The 20,655-nt window shown below is 42.4% G+C and overlaps 1 protein-coding gene across 4 annotated transcripts in view; it reads right to left on the bottom strand.

Annotated features, from left to right (window-relative positions):
• Nucleotides 1–20,655, bottom strand: part of LOC311148950 (WW domain-containing transcription regulator protein 1-like) — a 90,125-nt gene that overhangs the window by 34,621 nt on the left and 34,849 nt on the right. The window lies entirely within an intron of this gene.

Consider the following 20,655-nt stretch of genomic DNA (forward strand, 5'->3'; position numbering starts at 1 on the left):
ATGTTGTTGATCATAGGCACTGCTGTTAGTTTGAAAATATAAAATAACATCTATTCAATGCAAATGGGTCCAACGTAACGCCATGATTTGTGATCACAGGTGCTTATGAAACAAGTCATTTTCCTTGATCGAAAAAATAACTAAAAATCTTGTGCATGTAATGCTTTTATTATAAAGGTGGATTTTTATGGTGAAAATGATCTTCCCCAAACTTGAAACTCACGTGCTGCTTATGTATGCCAGTTAGGCTCTAAACCCCTTGTAAAGCGGATTAATGTTCTCAATTTTAAGAAGTTATTTGGCCACTTTAGTTGTGATATGAACCTTATCAAAACATATAGGCCTATGGGCTAGGCTACATGAGGTGTGCGACTATGATCAACATCATTATCCCAGAAACCCTAGACCCACTCCAATTTGCATACCGCCCCAACAGATCCACAGATGATGTAATCTCTATTGCACTCTACACTGCCCTTTCCCACCTGGACAATTGGAACACCTATGTGAGAATGCTATTCATTTACTACAGCTCAGGGTTCAACACCATAGTGCCCTCAAAGCTCATCACTAAGCTAAGGACCCTGGGACTAAACACCTTCCTGACGGGCTGCAACACATCTGCCACGCTGATCCTCAACACAGGGGCCCCTCAGGGGTGCGTGCTCAGTCCCCTCCTGTACTCCCTGTTCACCCATGACTGCATGGCCAGGCACGACTCCAACACCATCATTAAGTTTGCCGACGACACAACAGTGGTAGGCCTGAACACTGACAACGATGAGACAGCCTATAGGGAGGAGGTCAGAAACCTGGCCGTGTGGTGCCAGGATAACAACCTCTCCCTCAACGTGATGAAGACAAAGGAGATGATTGTGGACTACAGGAAAAAAAAGAGGACTGAGCACGCCCCCATTCTCATTGACGGGGCTATAGTGGAACAGGTTGAGAGCTTCAAGTTCCTTGGTGTCCACATCACCAACAAACTATCATGGTCCAAACACACCAAGACAGTTGTGAAGAGGGCATGACAAAGCCTATTCCCCCTCAGGAGACTGAAAATATTTGGCATGGGTCCTCAGATCCTCAAAAAGTTATACAGCTTCACCATCAAGAGCATCCTGACTGGTTGCATCACCGCCTGGTATGGCAACTGCTCGGCCTCCGACCGCAAGGCACTACAGAGGGTAGTGCGTATGGCCCAGTACTTCACTGGGGCCAAGCTTCCTGCCATCCAGGTCCTCTATACCAGCCGGTGTCAGAGGAAGGCCCTAAAAATTGTCAAAGACTCCAGCCACCCTAGTCATAGACTGTTCTCTCTGCTACCGCACGGCAAGCGGTACAGGAGGGCCAAGTCTAGGTCCATAAGGCTTCTTAACAGCTTCTACCCCCAAGCCATAAGACTCCTGAACAGCTAATCATGGCTAGCCGGACTATTTGCATTGTCCCCCCGCCCCCTCTTTTATGCTGCTGCTATTCTGTTTATTATCTATGTATAGTCACTTTAACTCTACCCACATGTACATATTACTTCAATTACCTCGACTAACCAGTGCCTCTCTACTGTTATTTTATTTTACTGCTGCTCTTTAATTATCTATTTTTTACTTAACACTTATTTTTCTTCAAACTGCATTGTTGGTTAAGGGCCTGTAATTAAGCATTTCACTGTAAGGTCTACACCTGTTGTATTCGGCGCATGTGGCAAATACAATTTCATTTGATTTGAAAAAGTTGCAAATAAAAGGCAGTTTCTTATGCTGGGCATCATTCACCAGTGATAATATATAATTCACAAGTGCTAGGCTAATATTGTCACCCATCAAACTACTCTTGATTTAATATTGTCTTTACATATACTAAATAATATATATGTGTGAAATTTGTTTTGATTTAGAATGGACCATTATCATGCACCTGTCTCGAAATGGGCAATGGGAAAAGATACAAGTCATCTATGCACTTAAATATCGAATGGAGGACGCTTTTCCCATGGTTCATTTTCATGCCAACCAGGTAGGCTATACTCCTGTTGTAAAGATAACCAATGTGCTTAATATTGGGAAAGTTCAGAAATAAATATAGTAGGCTTAGTTTATAGAAAGCTGAAGGGATCCTCCTCTTTTTAGTAGAGGCCATCACTCTGTTTTCTTGCACAATTGCATAGCCTATAGAAATGTTGCGCAACATGAGCTCATGGGCTCTCATGAAGTGTTTGAACAGATTTTCGATTATATTTGCATTGATCACATGGAATTTGACTGCCTTCCTGACTCGTGACCGCCGGTGTGGCAGTAATACGCTCACCGCAACAGCCCTAGTTGTAACTTGATCCTACTGCTACGATTGGATAGAGCGATGCTGTAACTCTGCTCCCTTTCACATCTTTCTCCATCGCTCATATCACTTGGTGCCGTTACCTGCTACTATGAGACCTAGCTCAATGGCTAGTTGACATTTGCTACCAATATCAAACAAGGAGAGCGAGGGTAGGAAAAAAGATGAAACGACGAGGCGCATTCCGTCTGAATGACTCTGCCCATAGTTTGAGAAGTGAGAACACACACTTGAGCGCTGATCTACAGCTTTATTGGTCCATAAACATGCAGGAAGATTATTTAGGTAGCTAACCCTATTGCCAATCTTTATTTAAGCATTTTAAAACACTTCCATCTTTCCCTATTACGACAATCATCTAATCTGACTATCAACTGTCAATTTACGGATACGATTGCGGCTGGTCAGATCAGCACACTAGTAAATAGCTAGCATTACACCGCAAGTCAGATGGCTTTGTTGCCGAAAACGGTGCATGTTCAAAATTATAACCAGCTAATGTTAGCTAGCTACGTTAGCTATTAGATCCTATCTGATAGCTTAGCACCATGTTTATCTAGACAGTTAGCTAGCATAGTAGCTAATAAAGCTAGCTAACACCACATAAAAGAGTTTGATTTTGGCCACTGTGTCAATTAATCAATTTCTCAATACTGCACCTTTCAGTTGGAGAATGAGCTAGCTTGCTACTGCTGCTGATTTTCCCAGCTAAACATTCCTCTGCATTGTGCAGTGCTCGTGGCTCAGGCGGTGAGTGGCGGCTGGCATAGCAGCATCTTAACTATATAGAGGGACTATCAGCAAAGCCGATAGAGAAGGGCCGATAGCCAAGACTACAAAAGGCCAATATCGGCCCGATATATCGGCCGATTACCGTCGTTCTCTAGTTAGCACCAAAGGTGATGAAATAATGGTAGTATGGGGTAGTTGTCTTCTTGGAGCTTTGGTGCCAGCATGGCGCTCATTCTAATTCTACATCTCAAACAAAGTTTGAAACAACAAATTAATGGGAGGAAAAGCATTCTGTTGGGCAGCAACGGTCATTTGTGTATCAAGGTTAATATTAAGGTGATATTAGTTGGAAATTATATCCATAAATATAATTGGTTGAGTGCAAAGTTTAACCAGTTCCCCTCAGATCTACCTCAGCTGTTGCAAAGCACTATGGGTGGCTCCTCTTGTTACTGGTGGGGACAACTGGTGGTTTGGGAGAGGTGAGAGGGGAAAGAGGGGTTGATGGTGGAGGGGTAGGGGGGCTATAGAACGGCAGCTGTTGATGGGCCGTCTAACTATAGACCTGTAGCTGGCTAGGCTTGGTGGTGCATGGGCGCAACACACACTCTCTCTCTCGCACACAACACACCCCATGGAGGAAGAGAAGTCACTCTGGTGCCTTTAGGGCCATGGGGACCAGACCTACCTTCACCAGAAAATGACTGTATTTAACTGTCCACCTACACACCCCTACCCTGTACAAACACTCAGTCTCATAGAGAGCGCAGTAGTGACTTCAAGGCTGTTGAGTCAGGGCTCTAAAACACAGTCAGGCAGACAGACGGAGAGAGACAGAGAGAGAAAGAAAGCGAGAGAGAGCGAGAGCGAGCCTTTGCTGGATGACAGATGGATGCCCTCAGAGAAGGCCACTTTGGTCTTTCAAACCTAATAATATGAATTACAGTAGTTTGTTTTCCACTAGGGAAGTGGACATCCAGACATGACTAGTTCTTCTGGTGCTATGGTCTCCTTGGTCAAAATCTGACAGAAATGCTAGCAATAAAGCTCAGCTAAAATTATTTGAGTGATTTCCTCAAAACAAAGATATGACATCACATGGCATCCCAAACTGATACATCAACCCTTCCGCTCACTCTCTCTCTTGCCTTGACCAATCACAACAAAGATCAGAGCAGCGTGGGTCTCTATGTTCCCTGGCTGTGGTTGATGAGATCCTCATTCATCCTGTACTGAACAGCAGGAGACAAACACATCATTCAGATTGGTCTTGGTCAGGCTTCATTAGGCCTTAATGTGCCGGGCCTGGCCCACATCCCAGTATGTTAAACCAGTAACCAGAACCCACACTGGAGTCCAACAACAGACTGTGAGATGGAGGGCAGCAATACTGGATGCAAGTCTCTCTCGCTCTCCTACGCCTGTAGCGCACACACACACACACACACACACACACACACACACACACACACACACACACACACACACACACACACACACACACACACACACACACACACACACACACACACACACACACACACACACACACACACACACACACACACACACACACACACACACACACACACACACACACACACCTTCCTCAAAGAACTCCATTAGAGGAGAGAACTCATGCATATCAAGAACACTGCACTCAGAAGAAGGCCTGGGCTTGTACAATTACCTCTGTACGTGTTAGTGTGAACGTTATCACGTTTAAACGAAATTGAGTCGTTAACATTAATTTAAATCACAGTGCAGTTATCAAATTACCACTAACGATCATCATCATAAAGGGAAAAAATTGTGTATCTTTCAAATTATTTGCCACGGATAAAAAGCGCTCTGCACATCATTGTCATTAACAGTTGGAGAGAAAAAAAAGGTGCTGTTTACAGAAATGATTGCAGTTGGTATGGAGCCATTGTCAAATGGCCTACTTTAGTTGTGAGGACTGAAAGCGCCATTTGAGCCATGACTCGGGCTACCGTTTACTCCCGTTTCAACAGGGTGTTATTTCTTTATTATGGGAGTTGAGACATACATTTAACAGCATTGGAAAGCAAAAAAAACTGTATATACCCGCATTTGACGCTTTTTCTTTAGCCCTGTTTTTTATTTGTGAGCTTATAATAGGTGGACAGGCTTTTATTAAACATAAAACCTTTATCTGAACTATTGTCTATTGTCCTTGAGAACTATGATAAAATCCTTGTGTTGGGCGATTTTAATATTAATGTTGACAAAGAGACTGACTTCAAGGCCATTGAATTTATGAATCTTTGAGCTCTATGGACTTTATCCAACATGTTACTGGGCCCACCCATAACCGTGGCCATACTCTAGCCCTGGTTATTACCAAGGGGCTTTCTATTGACATTTCCTCTGTTATTTATGTTGCTTTATGTGATCACCACTGTGGATTTTTTACTACCTTGTTACCCATAGTACAGGATAATACTGAACGCAGTATTAAGAAACGCTATCTTACCTCTGAAGTTGCTACAGATTTTATTGAGTGTATGAACAATACTCCACCACCTATTCTGCCTTCCTCTTGTGATGATTTAGTTGATGACTTTAATAGCAAATTAAGGGAAACCATTGATGCCAAAGCTCCAGTGAAGTTGGAAAAGGCCACATCCAAACGGAGAGCCCCTTGGATGAGTGAGGAAATGAATCAGTTAAAGAGAAATTGCAGAACGGCAGAGAAGAAGTGGAGAAACTCCAAGTTGCAGGTCCATTATGATATTCTGAGAGAGCAACTTGGCATATATAACAAGGCAATTAGAAATGTCAGACAGGCTCATTTAAAAAAACTTGATCACTATTAAATCAGAATAATAGTGAGTGCTCTTCTCGACCATTGATTGCCTGATAAATCCTACCCCCTCAAACCTATGTGAACTTTCCTCCACATCTAAATGTGATGAGTTTGCGGCATATTTCAGAGATAAGATAACAAACATTAGGCTGGATATCAGTCAAGCAAGACCTGATGAGAAGTTTGATGATATGTGCCCTAGCCTACCGAGCAAAGGCACTATGGATTTATTTTCCCTGATTGACACAGACATGCTCAGGAAAGTGATATCACAACTTAAGCCTTCTACCTGTCTTATTGATCCTATCCCCACCACCTTCTTCAAACCAGTTTTGAATTGCATATCTGAAGAAGTGCAAGCTATTGTTAATCACTCCCTGTTCACAGGCACTTTCCCCACTGCACTAAAAATGTTATGGTGAAACCCCTTCTGAAGAAAAGTAATCTAGATTCTTCAGCTCTTAGAAATGTTCTGCCAATCTCCAACCTTCCATTCTTAAGCAAAATTCTGGAGAACTCTGTGTTCAAACAGCTAAATGATTTTTGAAGTGCCAACTGTATTTTTGAAAAAAATTCAATCTGTTTTTTGTGCCCACCAGAGCACAGAGACAGCCTTAGTTAAAGTGGTAAATTATCTTAGAGCCAACACAGATGCCAAACAGCTCTCTGTCCTTGTACTCATACATTTAAGTGCTGCATTCGACACTGTTGAACATGATGACATTCTGGACAGACTGGAGAGGTGGGTTGGCCTCTCCAGTACAGGTTTTAATTGGTTTCGGACCTATTTAATCGGTCGTGAGTTTGTCACCCTTTCGTGAACACAACTTTGAGAAAATACATATCACATGTAGTGTTACACAAGGTTCGATTTTGGGTACGGTACTGTTCAGTTAATATATATTACCCCTTGGCAGCGTTATCAGAAAGCACAGCATTGATTTTCACCAGAGGATTTTAGCTCCACGGATACATTATTAGACTGTATTAGTGATTTAAATACTTGGATGGTTCACAACTTCCTCCAGCTAAATCAAGACAAGACCGAGGTACTTACTGTTGGAGCCAAAGCACAGAGAAAGATCCTAGTTAGATAAAACACTAGCTAAAGAAACCTGTGTGTTATTTTAGATTCTGAACTAAATTTTGAATCACACATTAGGAATGTGACCACAATAGCTTTTTACAACCTGAGGAACATTACCAAGGTGCGGCTGTCTCTCTCTCTCAGCCTGACAGAGATTCATCCATGATTTTATTACAAGCAGGCTTGACTACTGTAATGCTCTCCCATCTGGTCTACCCAAGAAAGCCATTGGTCAACTGCAAAACATACAGAATGCTGCAGCACGGGTACTGACCAAGACCAGACGGATAGCACACATTATACCGGTTTTAAGTTCTCTGCACTGGCTGCCCGTGAGTTTAAGAATTAATTTTAAGATTCTTCTATTGCTTTTTAAATCAATCCACGATTGTGCACCCCAATACAAGTCAGACATGCTTTTAAGTTATGTACCCGGTAGGTCCCTCAGGTCCTCTGGCTGGTCCTCTGGCACTGGCCTTTTAACTAACCCAAAGCCTACAGTGGCTTGCGAAAGTATTCACCCCCCTTGGCATTTTTCCTATTTTGTTGCCTTATAACCTGGAATTGAAATTGATTTTTTGTGGGTTTGTATCATTTGATTTACACAACATGCCTACCACTTTGAAGATGCAAAATATTTGTTCTTGTGAAACAAACAAGAAATAAGACAAAAAAACAGAAAACCTGAGCGTGCATAACTATTCACCCCCCCCAAAGTCAATACTTAGTCTCTTGGGGTATGTCTCTATAAGCTTGGCACATCTAGCCACTGGGATTTTTGCCCATTCTGCAAGGCAAAACTGCTCCAGCTCCTTCAAGTTGGATGGCTTCCGCTGCTGTACAGCAATCTTTAAGTCATACCATAGATTCTCAATTGGATTGAGGTCTGGGCTTTAACTAGGCGATTCCAAGATATTTAAATGTTTCCCCTTAAACCACTCGAGTGTTGCTTTAGCAGTATGCTTAGGGTCATTGTCCTGCTGGAAGGTGAACCTCCGTCCCAGTCTCAAATCTCTGGAAGAATGAAACAGGTTTCCCTCAAGAATTTCCCTGTATTTAGCGCCATCCATAATTGCTTCAATTTCTGACCAGTTTCCCAGTCCCTGCCGATGAAAAACATGCCCACATCATGATGCTGCTTAACCAGGTGGTGAATCGCATCTCTGCATGTCTGGCAGACATATCAGTGTGGATGACGGATCACCACCTCAAGCTGAACCTCGGCAAGACGGAGCTGCTCTTCCTCCCGGGGATGGACTGCCCGTTCCATGATCTCGCCATCACGGTTGACAACTCCGTTGTGTCCTCCTCCCAGAGTGCGAAGAGCCTTGGCGTGACCCTGGACAACACCCTGTCGTTCTCCGCTAACATCAAGGCGGTGACCCGATCCTGTAGGTTCATGCTCTACAATATTCGGAGAGTACGAACCTGCCTTACACAGGAAGCGGCACAGGTCATAATCCAGGCACTTGTCATCTCCCGTCTGGATTACTGCAACTCGCTGTTGGCTGGGCTCCCTGCCTGTGCCATTAAACCCCTACAACTCATCCAGAATGCCGCAGCCCGTCTGGTGTTCAACCTTCCCAAGTTCTCTCACGTCACCCCGCTCCTCTGCACACTCCACTGGCTTCCAGTTGAAGCTCGCATCTGCTACAAGACCATGGTGCTTGCCTACTGAGCTGTGAGGGGAACGGCACCTCCGTACCTTCAGGCTATGATCAGTCCCTACACCCAAATGAGGGCATTGCGTTCATCCACCTCTGGCCTGCTGGCCCCCCTACCTCTGCGGATGCACAGTTCCCGCTCAGCCCAGTCAAAACTGTTCGCTGCTCTGGCACCCCAATGGTGGAACAATCTCCCTCACGACGCCAGGACAGCGGAGTCACTCACCACCTTCCGGAGACACTTGAAACCCCACCTCTTTAAGGAATACCTGGGATAGAATAAAGTAATCCTTCTACCCCCCCTTACCCCACCCCAAAGAAAGGAAAAAAAAAAAAAAAAACATATTGTAAAGTGGTTATCCCACTGGCTATAAGGTGAACGCACCAATTTGTAAGTCACTCTGGATAAGAGTGTCTGCTAAATGACGTAAATGTAATGCTGCCACCACCATGCTTCACTGTGGGGATGATGTTCTTAGGGTGATGAGAGGTGTTGGGTTTGCGCCAGACATAGCGTTTTCCTTAATGACCAAAAAGCTCAATTTGAGTCTCATCTGACCAAAGTACCTTCTTCCATATGTTTGGGGAGTCTCCCACATGCCTTTTGGCGAACAACAAACATGTTTGCTTATTTTTTTCTTTAAGCAATGGCTTTTTTTCTGGCCACTCTTCCGTAAAGCCCAGCTCTGTGGAGTGTACGGCTTAAAGTGGTCCTATGGACAAATACTCCAATCTCCGCTGTGGAGCTTTGCAGCTCCTTCAGGGTTAACTTTGGTCTCTTTGTTGCCTCTGATTAATGCCCTCCTTGCCTGGGCCGTGAGTTTTGGTGGGCAGCCCTCTCTTGGATGGTTTGTTGTGGTGCCATATTCTTTCAATTTTTTAATAATGGATTTAATGGTGCTCCGTGGGATGTTCAAAGTTTCAGATATTTTTTTAAAACCCAACTCTGATCTGTACTTCTCCACAACTTTGTCCCTGTTTGGGAGCTCCTTGGTCTTCACGGTGCCGCTTGCTTGGTGGTGTTGCAGACTCTGGGGCCTTTCAGAACAGGTGTATATATACTGAGATCATGTGACAGATCATGTGTGCAATCTAACTAATTATGTGACTTCTGAAGGTAATTGGTTGCACCAGATCTTATTTAGGGGCTTCATAGCAAAGGGGGTGAATACAGATGCACGCACCACTTTTCCGTTATTTATTTTTTAGAAGTTTAACGATTTTTTTTCATTTCACTTCACCAATTTGGACTATTTTGTGTATGTCCATTACATGAAATCCAAATAGAAATCTATTTAAATTACAGGTTGTACTGCAACAAAATAAGAAAAATGCCAAGTGGGATGAATACATTTGCAAGGCACTGTAAGAGGCATTTAGAGGCAGCTTTTAGTTATTATGCCCCCAGCCTCTGGAATAGCCTTCCAGAGAACCTGAGGGGGGCTGAAACTGTCAACATATTTAAGAGATCTTAAAACACATATTTTTTGCTTTGCTTTTTAGTTGTTCAGTTCATGTCATTCTTTTGTTTTTTATTTTATGTTTGTTGCGTAGTAAATATTGTATTTTCATTTGTTTTTTCCTGTAAAACACATTGCGTTGCATTCCATATATGAAATGTGCTGTAGAAATAAAGCTTTTTCCATGTTACTGTGACAACATAGCATTACTAGTCGTGGATCAGACATTAACATAATAACAGTCCTTTTATGACCAACACACTAAAAAGGAGTTAATGGTTAACTGGTGTTAAAGGTAAATTCTCTCTGAGGTTGTATACAAGGACACTTCTCTGGTCTGAGACAGTTGGGTTAACGTCTTAAAAGTCATACGCTGACTCTAGTAACTTAAAAACGCATATAATAGTAACTTAGAGCACCCCAAGATAGGGCTGTGGCGGTCATGACATTTTGTCAGCCGATCATTGTCATGCAAATAACTACCGGTCTCACGGTAATTGACCGTTAGTTAACAAACACGTTTAGCATCTCCGGCTTCCACGCATAGCCAACAAGCCACTGATGCGGACCTTTGGAACATCTACATTTTAAAAAGTAGAAGAAATTAATTTAATATAGCCTATACCATCACAATAACTCCATTATTTCTTTTAGGCAGGTGTAAAGAAACATGTGAAGAACATTTATTTCAGAAGAACAGAACAGGAGTTGGCCTACTGTTATTAGCTGGCTATGTCCCATGCCATAGGCTGTAGGCTAGTTCATTTAGCAGACAAGATATGAGTATAAATTCCCATGCCTTAACGAAGAATCTAATTGAACTAAGCTGAATAAGATTTAAAAGATATTTTCCCTTTCTGGAGCAAGTGAACATATGAAGTGGTTATGTGGAGCGTAAACATGATCATTTGAAACATGTCCTATATGCTACATTTATAGTTATTATAAAAATCTAAACAAATATGGGCTGCATGATGCAACTATAAACTATTGATGATTCGAGAAAGTAGGAAAAAAAGCTTCCTTTCCTCAGGCTTCTCTCAAGTGATCATATTTTCACCCATCAGACTATTCTCAATAGAATCTTGTCTTTACTAATATGCACAATTAGTTTCGATTTAGAATGTCCTATTATGGGCAGGACCACAGGCAAGGGAAAAAATACATGTCATCCGTATGCACTCGAATAGCGAATGGAGGCCGCTTCCCGCAGTTAGTTTTTCAATCATGCCGGGTAGGCTACTCTGGTTTTATAGGGAAGCAAGTGCTTAATATGAACAGCTGAGAAATACATATAGTAGCAGCTGGGATCCTCCTCTTTTCAGTGGCAACCATCAAAACTCTCCTTTCACATGGGATTGCATGTAGAAATGTCTGGGCTTATAAGAACACATTTCACTCCACGTATCAACAACTGTTTGAAGAGCAAGCAGCCTCTCGCTGCGCAACAGGTGATATCCCGCCCGAACTCTGTATGCCATGGGCACTCCAACTCTCTTCCTGCAGCTACCCAGCGCTTAATTTGGGAAACCAAGTGAAATCTGTTTGGGAACATTGATAGTAACGTTTTCACCCAAAAACATTTTATTAAACTGTTGACATCCCCTCTCTCTGCGTGCTCGAGAAAGGAATGAAGGAGCGAGAGGAGATGGAAACACATGGTGCTGAATTATTCTGTAGCTAAAGTTCATGTCAGCTTATAAAAAAATAAAATAAAAAAAAAGTAGGCTATGTATTGTATAACGGCAATTATTTTAATTCCGTTGTTTTGGGGGGGCTTGGTCTCATATTTACAGTGCATTCAGAAAGCATTCAGGCCAAAGAGTTCAATCTTGGTTTCATCAGACCAAAGAATCTTGTTTTTCATTCATGGTCAGAGTCTTTAGGTGCCGTTTGGCAAACTCCAAGTGGGCTGTCATGTGCCTTTTACTGAGGAGTGGCTTCCGTCTGGACACTCTACCATAAAAGGCCTGATTGGTGGAGTGCTGCAGAGATGGTTGTCCTTCTGGAAGGTTCTCCCATCTCCACAGACAAACTCGCCGTCAGTGACCATTGGGTTCTTGTTCACCTCCCTGACCAAGGCCCTTCTCCCCCGATTACTCAGTTTGGCCGGGTGCCCAGCTTGGTTTGGTTTGGTTTTTGCTCTGACATGCACTGTCAACTGTAATATAGACAGGTGTGTGCCTTTCCAAATCATTTCCAATCAATTGAATTTACCACAGGTGGACTCCAATCAAGTTGTAGAAAAATCAATGATAATCAATGGAAACAGGATGCACCTGAGCTGAATTCTGAGTCGCATAGCAAAGGGTCTGAATACTTATATGAATAAGGTATCTGTTTTTAATTTGTAATACATTTGCAAACATTTCTAAAAACCTGTTTTCGCTTTGTCATTATGGGGTATTGTGTGTAGATTGATGATCAATTTTTTTTTTTTAATCAATTTTAGAATAAGCCTGTAACATAACAAAATGTGGAAAAAGTCAAGGGGTCTGAATACTTTCCAAATGCACTGTAGGCCTATCTTTATGCATAAGCTCTAATAGTATGGGTGTTTTTAATTAATTATCACCTTAGAAATCACTGTCCATTGAACTGCGTTAGGCTTTGAAACAACATCCACAATGACCATGTTTTTCACTCAGTTTCAACCTGTTGATGAACTTCTTTCTTCAAATTGATCAATCACAGTGAGGTGAGTCTTTAAAGCATGATACCGTTTGATGTGATTTTCGATTGCATTCTGCATTGATGTCACAGTGGTTAGAGGGACAATAGTGTACCAGGCCTTTAGCTACCTGATGGTCATTAGTGAGTTGGTTCCTACCATGTCCACAGTGCATAAGAGGAGATTACCGTGACTCAACGGTCACTTGGAATTTTACTGCGGTCATGAATCATTGCCTGTCTGGCGGTAATACGGTCACTGCAACAGCCCTACCCCAGAAAACAAAAACTCTTAAATCAATTGTTATAATTTTATAAATGTTGTTCTAAAAGTTGGGTTTGGGGTTTTCTTCAAATCAGCTCAATCTTCGGAAACAAGCCCACAACACCCCATGGTCAGCGTCACACGATGAATGAAGAACTTTGGAAAAAGTGGTATAAATTTGTGAGAATGAACCAGGCGAATTGAGCCTCTATTGATCTACCTGCGCCTTCATCACTGGGATTGCCTGTGTCTGTGACAGCGGTGCTGACTCCAACTACGCTGACTCCAGCAGCGGCTTCGTCGTCGGGTTCGGCTCCTTTCCCTCTCTCTGGATATGACGGAGCACTTCATGCTGTGGGAGGTCTGGACCTGTCGCTATCCTGCTTCTCGTGGACCCGTGAAAGGTTCAACGAATTGTGTGAGCGGTAGGAATGGGCGGCTCAATGGTGAGAAATGTCTCAGTCCCTGGAGCAAAAATGTTGTGCTATCCAGGAGCACGAGTACAGGACATCAATAAGCTGCTCCCAAACATTTTAAACCAGCATCAGGAAATTAAGTCTATCATAGTTAATGTGGGATTCAATGACATTATGAATGGCAGCTCAGAACAGCTGAAGATGGATTTTAAAGAACTGATTGGGTCACGGCTTGACACCAACAAACACCCCATAATATCTGTCCCTCTGCCCTCCCTAAATCATGGCATTGAACGTTTCAGCAGACTTTTAGGCCCTCCATAACTGGCTACGAGACTATTGCAGCTCTGTGGGTGCAACATATATTGACAATTTTGATACCTTCTGGAAACAACGCTTGTTTTATAAGGAGGATGGGATCCACCCAAATAATTTGGGTTCCTGGATCCTTTCACAGCATTATAAGGCTGCGTTAAGACAATGACTTATCAATGACCCAAACCCAGCTCAGTTAATCCCTACCATTGTGTTGCTGAGTTGTCATAATGCTTCAGCAAGTGTACATTATCCCAGGGGCGTTGGAAGACATAATGTAAGTACCCTAATTTATGTCCCTCTAACTGCCCTGAATGCCTCTGCTGATCCCACAGCTATTGTATGCAGTAATAATGTGCCTATGAACCAGAGTTATACTGTTAGCACTGAGGCAGTGCGCCCTAGTAGGAAGTCCACTGTGTGCAGTTCACCCTGCACTAACATAAATAGCATAAGCTACTTCTGCTAAGCTTCCCAGTAAAGCAATGAAAACAATCAAGCATCCCAGAAAAGTGCTAGAAATGGCCCACGTTAACATATGTAGCCTAAGAGAAAAGGTTCATGAAGTCAATAACTTGCTAGTAACAGATGACATTCATATTCTGACTATCTCTGAAACTCACTTAGATAATACCTTTGATACAGTGGTAGCAATACATGGTTATAACATTTACAGAAAATACAGAAATGCCAATGGGGGCGGTGTTGTGGTCTATATTAAGAACCACTTTCCTGTAGAGCTTAGAGAGGATCTCATGTTAAATACTGTTGAAGTAATATGGCTACAGGTTAATCTGCCTCACCTAAAGCCCATTCTTGTGGGAAGCTGCTATAGACGACCTAGTGCTAACAGTCAGTATCTGGATAATATGTGTTAAATGCTTGATAATGTATGTGATATCAACAGAGAGGTGGTATATTTTCTGGGTGCAATATGTCATTGACAGAAACAACTTGAATAGTTATATCTCATTGTGTTGTTGTCCTCCGGTGGCTAGCTAGCTAGCTAAAATTGTCCCTTTCCTAAATTAACAATGGATGGAGATATGGATTTGGACTACTGGCCAATGATTATAACTGCGATTCTGATCCACCCATAAATTCATACATTGTGCCCCTGGCCTGAGAGGATGGAAGTTTAATATGTAGCTAGATGTAGAAGGCTAAATGTTAACTAGCTAAAGTTGCCGATGAATGGAAGTTAGGCTAGCGAGTAAGCATTTTAGCCAGGTAGCCTAGGACAACAAAAAATAAAAGCTTGTACTGTATGACAGAGTCATAGACCGTTTCGTCAACATGGCATTGGCGTTTCTCTACAAGTAGGGTGAGTCAGCATGTTTTTTCTACTTGCATGCACACACACAGAGAGAGAGCGAGAGAGAGAGAGGAATCAAAACCAGTGGTGTAAAGCACTTAAGTTAAAATACTTTAAAGTATTACTTAAGTAGGTTTTTGGAGTATCTGTCCTTTACTTTCTATATTTTGTACTACTTTTACTTCACTACATTCCTAAAGAAAATATTGTACTTATTACTCCATACATTTTCCCTGACACCTAAAAGAACTTGTTACATTTTGAATGCTTAGCAGGACAGGAAAATGGTCCAATTCACACACTTATCCCTGGTTATCCTGACTGCCTCTGATCTGGCAGACTCACTAAACAAACATGCTTCATTTATAAATTATGTCTGAGTATTGGTGTGCCCCTGGAGATCCGTAAATTAAAAAAAAACAAGAAAATGGTGCAGTCTGGTTTGCTTAATATAAGGAATTTGAAATTATTTATACTTTTACTTTTGATACTTAAGTATATTTCAAAAAATACTTTTAGACTTTTACTCAAGTAGTATATTACTGGGTGACTTTCACTTTTACTTGATTCATTTTCTATTACGGTATTTTTACTTTAACTCAAGTATTACAATTGGGTACTTTTTCCACCACTGATCAAAACCATGGACTGCCAGATTGGACCAAATATTCTATATACACACTACATGGTCAAAAGTATGTGGACACCCCTTCAAATTAGTGCATTCGGCTAATTCAGCCACACCCGTTGCTGACAGATGTATAAAATCAAGCACAGAGCCATGCAATGTCCATAGGGAAACATTGGCAGTAGAATGGCCCGTACTGAAGAGCTCAGTGACTTTCAACGTGGCATCATCATAGGATGCTACCTTTCCAACAAGTCAGTTCGTCAAATTACCTTCGACCTCCTGGCTTGGTTTTTGCTCTGACATGCATTGTCAACGGTGGGACCTTATATAGACAGCTGTGCCTTTCCAAATCATGTCCAATTAGGGCTGTTGCGGTGACCGTATTACCACCACACCGGCGGTCACGAGTCATGAAAGCAGTAAAATTCCACATGACCGTTTGGTCACGGTAATTAGGCTTCTCCAAGCTATGATGCTGTTGATGGTCATTAGTAGCCTACCAAACTTGCTAACAGCCTGGTACTCAGCACACTGTTGTCCCTCTAATCACTCTGATTAGATTTTCGAATACATTTGCATTGATGTCAAACACTTCATGAGAGCCCATGAGCTCATGTTGCGCAACATTTCTATAGGCTATGCAATTGCAGGAGAAAACAGAGTGATGGCCGCTATTAAAAAGAGGAGGATCCCATCAGCTTTCTATAGGGTATTCCTAATATTTCCTAATATTAAGCACATTGCTTATATTTACAACAGGAGTATAGCCTACCTGGCTGGCATGAAAATAAACCACGGGGAAAAGCGTCCTCCATCCGCTATTTAAGTGCATATAAATAATAATAATAATAATAATAATAATAATAATAATAATATGCCATTTAGCAGACGCTTTTATCCAAAGCGACTTACAGTCATGTGTGCATACATTTTTGTGTATGGGTGGTCCCGGGGATCGAACCCACTACACTGGCGTTACAAGCGCCGTGCTCTACCAGCTGAGCTACAGAGGACCACATTTAGAATGGACCATTTATCATGCACCTGTTTCAAAACGGGCAGCGGGGAATTAATATATATGTATTAATTCCCCGCTGCCCGTTTTGATACAGGTGCATGATAAATGGTCCATTCTAAATCAAAACAAATGTCACACATATATTATTTAGTATATGTAAAGACAAGATTACATCAAGAATAGTCTGATGGGTGACAATATTAGCCTATCACTTTTGAATTATATATTATCGCTTGTGAATGATGCCCAGCATAAGAAACAATGCCTTTTTTTGCGACTTGTTCAAATCATAGTCGCAAGCATCATGTAGCCTAGCTCATAGGCCTATATGTTTTAATAAGGTTTGTATCACAACTAAAGTGGCCAAATAACTTAAAATTAAGCACATGAATCCGCTTTAATGTGAAGAAATAGCCCAATAGTTTATAATTAAGCTAAACGTTCTGATCTGTTGCGTCAGCTACATTGCATAACAAAGGTTTTTTGATGCTTGTTGTATTAATTTGGGATCTATCGCATCCCACAACTGTCCCAGACTATGTTTGGAATATTTATTTCTCGCACAGAATAGAATAGGTTGACTTTTGTACTGTGGGGGATAGTAGATTGACATAGGCTAGTGCTTTTGCTGTTCGTTAGGCCTACTGATCTTGTTGGCTGACAAAAAGTAAATGTGGACAGTTCTTCCAATATCTTCAATATGCACCTCGGAATTGGATAAGGACGCGCGCAGTTGTGTCCCCGATGTGTTGGTCTTAACTTATAGCCTGTGAGAAAGACCCGATCACATGACGGAGAGCGGTGTGGAGAGAGAGACGCTTCAGATTGCGCCTTTCAAGCGACTTTTTTCAAATCATTATTAGAGAGTCTTATCATGCAGCCTTACAATGTATTAAAAAATCTAAACATATAGCCCAATGTTTGTAGAACAACTAAAGTTAACTTAACTCTAAATTAAGCATATAGGAGTACCTATTTCTTTGTTAACCGCTCAACACAGAATAGCCGCATGTGCGCACTCCCTCAAATCGTTTGTTCAATTGTATTCTTCATATTATAAAATACTATAAAATAATGCCACGGAATTATAAGCAAATCTTGTCTGCTAAATGAACTAGTGTAGCCCACAGCCATTTGGCATAGCCACATCAGGACAACTCATAGCATACTATTCTGTTTTTCTGAAATAAGACTAAATCTTCTTCATATCATGCTTCTTTAGACCTGTCGAAAATAAATAATGGATTCATTGTGAAGGTGTAGGCTATATTACATGGATTTATTAGACTTTTTAAAATGTATTGTAGGCTATGTGTGGAAGCCAGGAGATGCTAATGTGTTTATGTTAATTAACGGTCAATTACCGTGAGACCGACAGTTATTTGCTTGACAATCACCGGCTGACAAAATTGTGACCACAACAGCCCTATGTCCAATCAATTGAATTTACCAGAGGTGGACTTCAATCAAGTTGTAGAAACATCTCAAGGATGATGAATGGAAACAGGATGCACCTGAGCTCAATTTCGAGTCTCATAGCAAAGGGTCTGAATACTTATGTAAATAAGGTATTTCGGTTTTTTATTTGTAATACATTTGCAAACATTTCTAAAAACCTGTTTTCACTTTGTCATTATGGGGTATCGGGTGTAGATTGATGAGGAAAACCAATCATTTAATTAATTTTAGAATAAGGCTGTAACATAACACATTTTGGAAAAAGGGAAGGGGTCTGAATACTTTCCGAATGCACTGTACTAAATATACAGCACCAACTACATAAATATCTGTTAGGGTCCATTATCTGCTACCAGTACATTAACTGAAGTACGTAGCACAATAGCGGACGTGGCCCCTGTTACATCAGTGATTTAACTTTCCCTGACAGCTGGGTACATGTCCAGGTCTAGTTAGTGAACGAGAGACAGAGATACAGTGAGACCCAGACAGACAGAGAGCACAGGCTGGAAAAGCACTATGCCTGCAATGGAAAACAGGAGAACGAGAGAGAGAGAAAGAGGGCTAGACAGGGCTTGAGTGGGAGAGAGAGAGAATGAAAGAAGACGCAGTAGAGGGAGAGAGAGATGGCAGGCAGGGAGGGAGACGGCTGGCACAGTGGCCCACGCAGGTTTTCCTCTGCCTGGATAAAGAGCCCAGTGTCTGGTGGATGACCCTGGACCAGAGAACAAGGACTGGGACCAGAAAACCAGAGGAGTGACTTAATACAAAACCTTAAAAAGTGTAGTACTTTTTGTCCAAAATGGTCAGTATGATGCTAGATATACTGTAACAGTTATGTAATCCAGTGAAGCTGCAACACCTTGCTGTTGATAGGAAGTCTCCTCCAGTTCAGTAGCAGTCCAACGGGCTGAAGCCGGAGGTCAAATGGTCACGCCTTCGCAGAGTTCCGTGCGTTGCAAACTCATTTAAGACCTCCTCCTCACCGTGCTTCAAGCTATACATCACAGCAACACTGAAGTGCCACAAAGAAACATGTCACCCCTCACACTGGCCCAACAACAGACTGGTGGTAGGACACACAAACCTCTTTCTCTGTGTCTGTTCAGTGAGAGGCCGAATAAAATTAGTGGACAGATATTAGCCTAATGCCCTACTGTACAAAGCAGCCATTGTTATTAATCCTACAGCAGACATCGGAATGAACTCTGGCTCCACCATTCCACCATACTAGCCTATCCTCCACTCCCACTCCCCCTCGACAGGCAGTTTTACAAGTTATATTTTAGCATGCGGAAGGAGGGTAGGGTATGTGCATGTGTGTGTGTGTGGGGGGGGGGGGTTACACCCAACTAAATCAAATCAACAAAAAAAATGTCACATGAGCAGAATACAGCAGGTGTAGACCTTACAGTGAAATGCTTACTTAAAAGCACTTAACCAACAATGCAGTTTTAAGAAAGAATACCTAAAAAAATAAAAAAAATAAAAAAAAAAATAATTAAAGAGCAGCAGTAAGGCTATATACAGGGGGTACCGAGTCAATGTGCGGGGGCACCGGTTAGTCGAGGTAATATGTACATTTAGGTAGAGTTATTCAAGTGACTACGCATAGATAATAAACAGAGAGTAGCAGCAGCATAAAAGAGGGGGTGGGGGCGGGGTGGGGCAATACAAATAGTCTGGGTAGCCATTTGATTAGATGTTCATGAGCTGTTTAGAAGCCTCTTGGACCTAGACTTGGTGCTCCGGTACCGCTTGCCGTGCGGTAGCAGAGAGAACAGTCTATGACTAGGGTGACTGGAGTCTTTGACCATTTTTAGGGCCTTCCCCTGACACTGCCTGGTATAGAGGTCCTGGATGGCAGGAAGCTTGGCCCCAGTGATGTCCTGGGCCATACGCACTACCCTCTGTAGTGCCTTGCGGTTGGAGGCCCGAGCAGTTGCCATACCAGGCAGTGATGTAACCAGTCAGGATGCTCTCGATGGTGCAGCTGTAGAACCTTTTGAGGATCTGAGGACCCATTCCAAATATTTTCAGTCTCCTTAGGGGGAATAGGTTTTGTTGTGCCCTTTTCACGACTGTCTTGGTGTGCTTGGACCATGTTAGTTTGTTGGTGATGTGGACACCAAGGAACTTGAAGCTCTCAACCTGCTCCACCACAGCCCCGTCGATGAGAATGGGGGACGTGTTTGGTCCTCTTCTTTTTCCTGTAGTCCACAATCATCTACTTTGTCTTGATCACGATGAGGGAGAGGTTGTTGTCCTGGCACCACACGGCCAGGTCTCTGACCTCCTCCCTATAGGCTGTCTCGTCGTTGATCAGGCCTACCACTTTTGTCATCGGCAAACTTAATGATGGTGTTGGAGTCGTGCCTGGCCATGCAGTCATGAGTGATCAGGGAGTACAGGAGGGGACTGAGCACGCACCCCTGAGGGGCCCCCATGTTGAGGATC

The sequence above is a fragment of the Coregonus lavaretus genome, assembly GCF_964263955.1.
Source record: "Coregonus lavaretus genome assembly, chromosome: 21".
Classification (NCBI taxonomy): Eukaryota; Metazoa; Chordata; class Actinopteri; order Salmoniformes; family Salmonidae; genus Coregonus; species Coregonus lavaretus.